Genomic DNA, 9,898 nt, shown 5'->3' with positions numbered 1-9,898 from the left:
TCGTACACGTCACAGAAACAAAATGGAATGTCTGGATAGATGGTTTTCTGCATGCTTCCATTCAGTTGCGGCTAGGTCACTTTTCTGCTCTTAATCGGCAGTTACTTACCATTGCCTTTCATTTATTTGTTTCTTCAACGGTGCTTGAAATTGGTTTCGCATGAAGTTTAAACTTCAAAGAGTGCCTAACAAAGAGCTACATTGCGCAGTATTCAAAGCCGATGTCTCCTTTGTGCATCGGACATCCCAGCTCGCTGCCACCAACAGCAAAGCCTGCCCCGCCTTTATTGCACAGCGACAGTGCAAAGAACAGTACAACGCTGCGTCTGTCTCTCTTGATCCCCCCTTCCCCCACATTCTTTGCGTTTTAAATAACCCACTAAGTGCCCGACGGCTAACGGTCTTGCTATAAGGACTTTCCAGCCGCGTTCCTTGCGTCGGTATACATTGATTCTTAAAGTAAATAGCTTTCTTTGGCTACCGTGTCGTGCCGTGAGCGACGAAGGTTTGCCGAGCAAGAACGCCTCCAGTATTCTGTGAAGCATGGTTCCTAGGGTGAACGTCACGTTAGGCTATTCGCTTACATATTGACAGTCACCTTCAATAGTTCTTGCACAATATTTCTTTATAATTACCGAAATAGAATTAAAAAAATAAACAGACATTTAGTCAGATTACGATGTCACTGGCTACTCCTTTTCACGCAGTACGTAATAACAATTTAACTGGGAGATAAGGACAATTGTCAGAAGTTCAGAAATTGAAGCGCGAAGAGAGTTAAAGAAACTCATTGTAGCAGCAGCTTCACAATGATTATCATCAGCATCGCGCCACCGATAAATAATGGCAAATGCTTGAAATACACGCTTCATTCAAGCTCGGCTCATGTACTTGCGAAAACGGGCGTTCCAACTCCACTACGAGAACATACTTTAACATTATTATTACGGAAAAATGTTAAATCGCAAATGCAATCCCATCTCCAGTCACAAACGCGCTGAACACCATTTACAGAGGCAAATATCAGGGCTTTCAAATGCCTTGTACCTAGCATCATCGGGCCGAGAGGATGACGACATTCTACATGCCGCCAGCGCAGCTTGCAAGCACATCCATGTAGAATACACGAGGCCCGTGAGTGAGCCCGCGGCTGGAGTAGGAATGGCACGTGGAGTAGGAATCGGCAGAGACAACAGGCTGGCAATTCTTCCGCAAATGTGTTTAGCAATTTCGATCGCACTTCGTCATTGACGAACGTCAAGATATTTAAAAGTGTGGCGCTGTTGTGGAGACGACCGTAATCCACGCACAGTTCTCCACATGTTGAACAGAGGCCATTCTGGTGGAGTTTGCGAGTCTTTGGATATTCGTAAAAAGAAATCAGTCCCGCAAGCACGCATGAATCGAAAAAAAAATGCAAGACCGCGAGCAGTGGCTTAAAAGCCTAGTGACTATATTCTATAGGACCATCTTGCTCTCAAAAGACACTACATCGATCGTGGAGGTCCAGTACAAGCTGAGTGCAAGCGATAAAAGCAACGTTGTCCCGGGGTGCGGTGGCTGAGCTGCGGGCTGCGACGGGTGCGAGAAAATACAGCACCGAGATTCGAGAATTTAGGCAAATGCGGAGGCAACAAGACTGGGTCGGAAAGAGGAGGAAACAAAGGACCTGATTCCCTAAAGCACATATCGTGAAGCAACAATATCGCAGCTAGCACTGCTTTTAACGACGAATATTGCGCGAAACAGGGCGTGTGTCCTAATGTGTGTAATACGGCAGCAATCGTTGTCACTTATCTGACTTTGGCTAAGCGGCAGTCTCGTTGAAACATCGCAACTATCTCTGTATAGTAGCTCTACGGACACAGCGCCAACTTTTTAATTTCATGGGCCCCTACGTTGTTCGCTTCAATAACGCCCAGTTAGCGATCGGTCTCTACCTGTATAATGCTGCAAAAAGAAGCTATCGGAACCAAAACCAATACAACTGTTGCATTCGATCTTAAACCACCGATCGTCTCGAAGTCCTAACTTCATCGGCCCACTGATAAAGGTCCTCACGCAAGCGACATTCAGTTGTGGAGTGAAAACGGTCAAAAGTTACGCGCAAGTGTCACTCCTATGCCGAAGACCTGATTCTAACCCAACTTTCGGTTCGCTGCTATGTAATCGCACTTACAGCTTGGGTCACTGGGTATGTGGCCATCCATTGCCTCAGAACAAGTACGTACTCGAACAGACAAGACCAAGAGCGGCACTGGATATGTGCCACTGAATAGGCAGTTATTTGCGAAACGAAAGTGCTTTTGGTACTACCAAAATACACCGTGCTGACGATTTCTGCGCGTTTGAGACGCCTGCTACTGTGCGCATGCGTCATAAATCACGTGAGCGAACTAAGAACACATGTGGCGCTCAACTTTAGGTGAAACGCAGCAGGGTGCCGGGTGTGTGGTCCGAATTGGGCACTATATAAGCCATTATAAGAAGATAGATAGATAGATAGATAGATAGATAGATAGATAGATAGATAGATAGATAGATAGATAGATAGATAGATAGATAGATAGATAGATAGATAGATAGATAGATAGATAGATAGATAGATAGATAGATAGATAGATAGAAGATAGATAGATAGATAGATAGATAGATAGATAGATAGATAGATAGATAGATAGATAGATAGATAGATAGATAGATAGATAGATAGATAGATAGATAGATAGATAGATTTGGACGAGTCGTGGTATCTGCGCAGTCGAGAGCGGTTAGGTTATACCTTCGAAGTGCAAGAGAGAATAACAAAGCTTCGCATTAAAATGTGCCGTTTAGTTAGAAACAAACCGTTATTTTACTTAACAAGAGCAAGAAAAAAAGCTTCGCCTTTGCGAGTAGAACGCGATAGTGTTATCGGGACCTGTTCGCATCGCATCGTTCGCATACGGCAAGTAGGCTTCATTGTCTGCAACACTGAACGTGGGAAAGCCAGCTTACAACGACTTCTTTCTGGGGTTTTACGTGCCAAAACCAGTACTGATTATGAGGCACGCTGTAGTGGAGGGCTCCGGGTTAATTTTGACCACCTGGGGTTCTTTAACGTGCACTACAACGCAAGCACACGGGCGTTTTTGCATTTCGCCTCCATCGAAATGCGGCCGCCGTGGCCGGGCAGCTTACAACGACCAAGCTTACACCGATCACCTTAAAGTCAGCTTCACTTTTAACTGAAATGCATTGCTGGAAAGACGTTTTTCCAGGGGCAATATAAGTGGTCTTATATTAAAATGTGAAGGCCCTAGCACATTTTTATATTATTTTGTTATTGTTGGCTATTGCCCCGACGCACGCAGGTCTGGTATAAATGCTGGAAAAGGGGCTTGTGTTTGAGTTTCCTCGTAGCAGAATTAGGTTTTCTCGCACATTCAGATTACAATCCGACGCCGATTGGTAAACAATCCGATGGTGAATCCGACGATGAATGGTAAGGTCGTACTTTACCATTTTTCTGACAGATTTCACTGTGAGAAATTCAATTTTTGTTCACCAAAACCTTGCACCACGTGGAGGGCCTGCGCGGTGGATGTGGTTGGATGATTTCATCCGCCACCCGCGATCACACGCCGGTAGCCGCCGCCGGATTTTCTGCGGCACGGGGCCCTAAACGCTATCGCGTTAAAAGAGCCCCTTGCAATGGCAACGCTGGCGGTACGCTCAACAAAATATCGTAGGAGGCCGGGAAGTCCCTGCCTCTCGAGTGTGTGTATCCGGCTTCTCCGAAACACGCTCATACAGGTTCACGCAAACGCAGCAGGAGATCGGATTCGGTTTGCCGACCTTCCCTCTAGACAACCCCGTCGGCGAAACTGGGTGCGCCGCGACCACTGATGAATCAACGGGGGAAAACATGGTCGCACCTGGTCGAATCACAATTATTCATCGCATCTATCTGGCCTCCGAGTTGCCAAAGGCCGCGAGTGTTAGGCGCGGTTCGACCCCGCGCGTGGGTAGAACACAGTTTCTTGCAAGAGAGCAGCCATCCTCAACCGCATCACCATTTTCTATCCGCTGATGCGTGCGAATACACGCTGCAAGGAAGCGTTTCAGTACTGCCAAGCTATTTGCAGTCTGGAAAAAGAAAAATAATATTACAAAAACTTATCTCTGTGCAATGACAGACACGATATGGCTCATCGGGCACGTAATACCTAGACATATTTGAGGCAGTATCCAACAGCGCAGCTTAGTTAGAACTACGCGTGAAACGAGGTTTTAAATTGATATGACGTGGCTGAGATCCCCCGAAAATGTTGGAATGGAACCATGGAATGTACGCACTAAAACATATATACATTTTTTTTTTTTTCTTACACAGTAGAGATTTTTTATAAAAAAATCAGGAGCCCCTCCCCTGTCGAGGAAATGGGGGTAACCGAAGCTTGTCGTCCGATTCTAGCGTGAGGGCTTCCGAAGCCCAGGCGAAACGTCAGCAAAAAGCCGCGGAACCTCAGTTTAGGGCAAACGAAGCGGAACGACTGCGACACCATCGTCTTGCCAAAATCTTCGCTTACACCCATTTTCTCGACAGAGGAAGGGCTCTGAATTTTTTGTACTAGCAGTAAAATTTGTCAAACATTCTAACGCTACGATAACACTTGTGCCAGCTAGATAGTTGTATATATTCATAGGCTATTGTAACTTTTGTTGTTCCAGAGGGCTTAATGAGAAGATTTTTGTGACCTGTGTGTGTAAAATGTGTAAAAACGTTTGCTCCTGCGCGCGCGTTGAGTGGCTTTACCGCATAGCTTGGAACAAAATGGCGGAAGTATGCACAACTCTGCTCCCTGAACGAGTTCGATTGCGGCGGGCGGGGCTGATGGCACGGACGAAGTTAACGCTATACCGTGAGGCCCCGAACACACTCGAGTTCACCAAATGGCCCCAGAGGGCGAAACATCAACCGCGGCGCGTTCCAGCATGAAGCGCGCAAGTGGAGCTACTGTAATTTGGTTGCATACTTTAATTTGTATTTTTCCTGCTGGATGCGCTCAACACGGCTAAATATTTGATCTATAAATGTACATATAATAACCTACAAACATTGTTCGCATGCCAATTTTTACAAAATAAGCAGAACATTGTTTTTATTGGACTTTTGTTATTAAAGTCAGTGCTTTATTACTTGCATAAATGTTATGAGACCTTACTGACGTGTGCACATAAGCAGCAGCCCACTGGTATCGACTGCAGTCTGTGCCGTTTATAGATTCAAATTGTACGCCGGTAATATTTGAGAATATTCGTTTCCTTTGAGCAGCATCACGTAGGTTCGTTTTAAATAGATAGCAATAATATATCAGTCAGTTTATGCGTCTAACATTCGATAGCCGCTACTAAGCGAACGTGTTTAAAGACGGTGCATTTTATCAGCTGCGGCGTTTCACTGGCATAACGGTTGCATGCACGGCTTCCGCCGTTAGCGATCTGACGCGTCTGGTCGCGTAATGACGTGTTGCTTGAAAAAAAAAATGCTAGCTAGCACGAAACTTCATCGCTGGTACCAAGCACAGTCTGCTTGAAGACTACCCACGAAAGCGGATCAACCTTGCAGGCTCTGGGCGTGTGTACCGGTGAGTAAAAAAGCAGTGCTTTGCATTTTCAACTTTGAATTTCTTTGCGTGCGAGGCGGATAAAACAGATTCTTGTAGTAATCTATTAAAAGTGGAAAATAACAATAAAGTTATTGCTCTTCAAAAACAATTCAAACGAGGCTCTTAGTATTTTGCCACGTTGCTTAAATTTCTAACATGGTGTATAGCGTAAATAATAAACAGTTTTGTCTGTTTCTGCATAAATGATACACCGCGATAAATTCACTGCACATTAGTGGCAAATGTACTTCCGGGGATACAACTAAATTTTGCATTTGAGACATAATAAAATGACTGCGTTTATTACTTGTATCTGGCAAAAACAATTGTCGTCTAATCGAGGCTTGACTAAGCACAGCCCGCACAAGGACACCATTGAAAGAAATGCACATTCAGAACAGTGCCGTGTATGTGTGTACTTTTCTGTCGTGGATCGTTTTGTGCGCTGCTCTTAGTCATACATGAATCACAAACTAACCCACACTTCCATCATAATAATTGAGGCTCTCTTCTCTTTCGACTCCAGCCTCCAAGACGCTGCTCATATTTGTTCAACCCTTTGGACTCTCTTGTCTCTGGATGCACAAGTCAACAGTGAATGTGTCACCACTGTAAATAACATCAAGGGCCAGAATCCTCACAAGTATGTTTCTGAACACTTCAACTCAATTTGTTCATTTATTGGACTAACTTTTGTTTCGCCATTTTTTGCTTGCATGTTTGTCATGGCTTCATTGTTTCTCTTTTCAGGAAGATGGACAAAAGCGAGATTATTGGTCTGCAAGCTGCCCACGCCAAGCCATAAGAAGCTCAATGGTCACCATAATGACAACAGGTCCTCCTTAACTATGCGCCTCACCATGATATGCTTGCAAGTTTACCAGATAGAGGGGTATGAGCCCAATCAGGAAAGCAGCAGTCTGCAGTGTTCTATCGTATCAAGCGCGAATGATAAAATTTCACATACAAGCTTACTTACTTATAAAAAGGTGTTTGATGACAACTGGAGAAGTAACATGTTGAGTCCCAACTTGTTTTTTCTAGTCAATGTAGCCATGACGACCAGAACAGAAACAATGTAGCAAGCTCCTACTTGGTCATGCACGAACTCTGTCATCTGCTCTTTGCAGGGGCGTAGCCAGGGGGGGGGGGGGTTCAAACACCCCCCCCCCCCGAATTTTTTTCCGCACCCCCCCCCCCCCCCACCCCCCACACTCACCCACCCTTTGTTCTCGTCGCTTCGCGCTGACATAATTCATGAAACCGGTGCTACTATCACAATTTCATTCCTGGGCGCTTCCGTTTGGGTTGGTAATTTACAGCGAATCATGTCTGCATATGAAAAAACTGTCACGGTGTTTGTCAAGGCTTTGACACTCTGTGAAGTTTTGGGCGAGAATGTGGCGGCCGCATTCTGAAGCGACAAATGCGCAACAAATGAAGCAACAAATGCGGCAGCCGCATTTTAGATGAGGGCGAAAACGCTCGAGGCCCGTTTACTTAGATTTAGGTGCACGTTAAAGACCCCAGGTGGTCGAAATCTCCGGTATACATTTCCGCCGCTTCCCTTCAGGTGCCGGTTAGGCCGCGCTCGCGCAGGATCTTAGGCTACGTTCACACTTGGTCTCGAAGCTGTCGGAATTAAGCGGCAAAATCTTGCAAAAATCCGCCCGCCTAGGCGGCAAAACAGGCAGAAAAACAGGCTGCGAGCCAAATCAGTCTCGGGCCGATTTTTTCGCCATGGCGAAGCGGAAACGCGGTGGAAAGTCGTTCTGCTTCACTGGAAGCTACACTAGCATGTAACGAACCGGTCGTAAAATTGAACATGGCACCAAAAGTGTAGGCTGTAATGCTGATCGACGCGATCAAGAACCAGCCCTTGCTCTACGACAAGAGTGGCTATAAAACGTACTGTCAGCAATACTCGCGATAGTGTTCAACGTCGCGCGACCGGAGGTGTGGCGACGAAGCCTTGGCGTGACCCAACTTCTCGCGCTTTTGCAAAGCCAGGCGAACCCACCACCGCCGTTTCCGATGTGTCCGCGCCTTCAGTTTATTCATTGTCCATTTCTAGAAAACAAGTAGGTAGAATTATAAAAGCCATTTCTTCTTCCACTTCCACGGCAGACAATATTTAGGCAGATTCCTCGTTGGCGCTCCATAATTCTCGTCGCACGTGTACGGTATGTTGCAGAAGTCGTGGGGTGCTTTTCTCGTCGCGACGATAGATTGGGAGCGTAGGTCTCACGTAGGACGCACAGGCTTTGGCAAGCCCCAACACAAGGGCCAGCCCGGGTTTTAGTTGTGGTGTTCCCGTTGCCCATTTGGTGTCCTGGAGGCGCCGACAATACGAAATGATGAAATGTTAGTACAACTTGTAAATAAAAGCTATTAAAGAAATATTATCACGCCTAGGCACCAACCTGTGACTCAGCGCTACCGCGCCCGTATGAGGAGAATTACGGAACGCCAACGAGGAATTTACCGAAGGTCGCAGATGACACGCGAAGTTGCGTAAAATGATCACTTTTGATGACAGTACGTGGGTGAAAGAATGAACATAGCGCTCGAAATAATGCGATAATGAGCGCCACCACGCCGACAAACGTACGCAGACGAGATGGATCTGGACGAAAACGGCAGCGGCGGCCGCGGCGGTAGCAAAACAAATGTGAACAACTTGGACAGGCGCGGAAAAAATTTTCCGGCCGCTTTGGCCTTTCTGCCCGCTTGCCGCTTCCCAAGTGTGAACGTAGGCTTAGTCTGCGCGAGAAACGTCTCTTGTTTGCGATTGCGCCCCTACGGAAGGCTGATAACTACTGTTGTGTTGTTGAATCCCAAACCAGCAATTACGGAAGGCTGGTAGTTGCTGTTTTGTTGTGGAATCCCAAACCAGCAATGTACCCCCGAAGGGGTTGATGACAGCAGTGAAATTCCACCGACTCGCAACAGAATACAGGAAACAGACAGCCGACAAGCATGAATTACTGCTGCGCGCAGTACAGCGCAAGTAAACTCTTGTTGCAGGCGCTGACAGTTCTCGTCGGAGTTCACGCGTCCTGAGAAATTTATTATGTGCACTATGCACTGAACAAGACCGGAGTTCATTCCTGAATCACTAGTACACCAATCAGTCGAGATTCTGTGAGGTACAAGGCCGCTTCCTGTTTGCACCGGCGTAAGTGAAGCAGAAATGAGTTGCACGCACTACTTAAAATGCGTACACATGCCTTATCTATGCTGTGCGGTGAAATATTCTGTACAATTCTGAATCTGTTGACGTAAAGGCAAATGACGGCTGCACGCTCGCACACAGCGGAAGACACAGCGGCCCATGCACTTGCCGCAGGAAATGCAACCCTCTCGTATGAGGAAGCAGGGCGACGAAAGCTTCGAAAAAAAAAAAAAAAAGCCTGCCTTATGCGTCTTTGCGCGTATTTACGTTTTCTAGCGCAAAGACGCAGCGAACAAGCTATTGCTATGCGAGTAGGTATAGCCTGGTCACACATGCGTTTTCACGCTTATAGCCGTCCTTGACTTGTGAAACGCACTTCGCCCCGATGAGGACGACGCCATCTACGCTTAACGTAAATGAACAATTAATCATGTCTTCTCCGATCGCACGGGTCGTCTCAATGATGCGTTTTCGAAGACTGGTCCATTCAGTGGCGCGATGAGAGACCGTTGCTCCAAACGCCCACTGTACCTGCCGTACTTACTGTATATACGGACCTTACTTTACTTTTTACTTAATTTCTTCACAAGCACACGCACACGCGAGGGGGCGGTCCCATGTCTTTGATATACATGTATGGACTCTGCTTAAATTACCGATATTTATTATCGATCACGTGACGTAGAAAAAAGCAGAAGCTTGCCCCCCCCCCCCCCCCCCCCCCGAGCAAGTCACAAGCATTGTTATTGACGTACTCTATATTAATGGTCCAGTTTAAGTTATTTGTAATGTGTACACCAACATATTTATATGGCATGACGAAAGAGAACGTTGTTAAGATGGTAAGTGCTACGATTAGAATTAGATCTGGATACGCGCATTATTTTACATTTGTTAACTACGAAAGGATCATGTACAGTTTGCATGAAATCAATTACTAAGCTAGCCCTGCACCGTGAGAGATAGCTAGAAATGGCAAGTTCACACAATCGGCCTTCTCAACACTTCTCAAACATGACAAATCCCTAAAATCAATTTTTCTTTCTCTTCAAACAACAGATGACAAACCTAA

Source organism: Dermacentor silvarum, chromosome 6 (genome assembly GCF_013339745.2).
Source record: "Dermacentor silvarum isolate Dsil-2018 chromosome 6, BIME_Dsil_1.4, whole genome shotgun sequence".
NCBI classification, from domain to species: domain Eukaryota; kingdom Metazoa; phylum Arthropoda; class Arachnida; order Ixodida; family Ixodidae; genus Dermacentor; species Dermacentor silvarum.
This window is presented reverse-complemented; position numbering follows the sequence as displayed.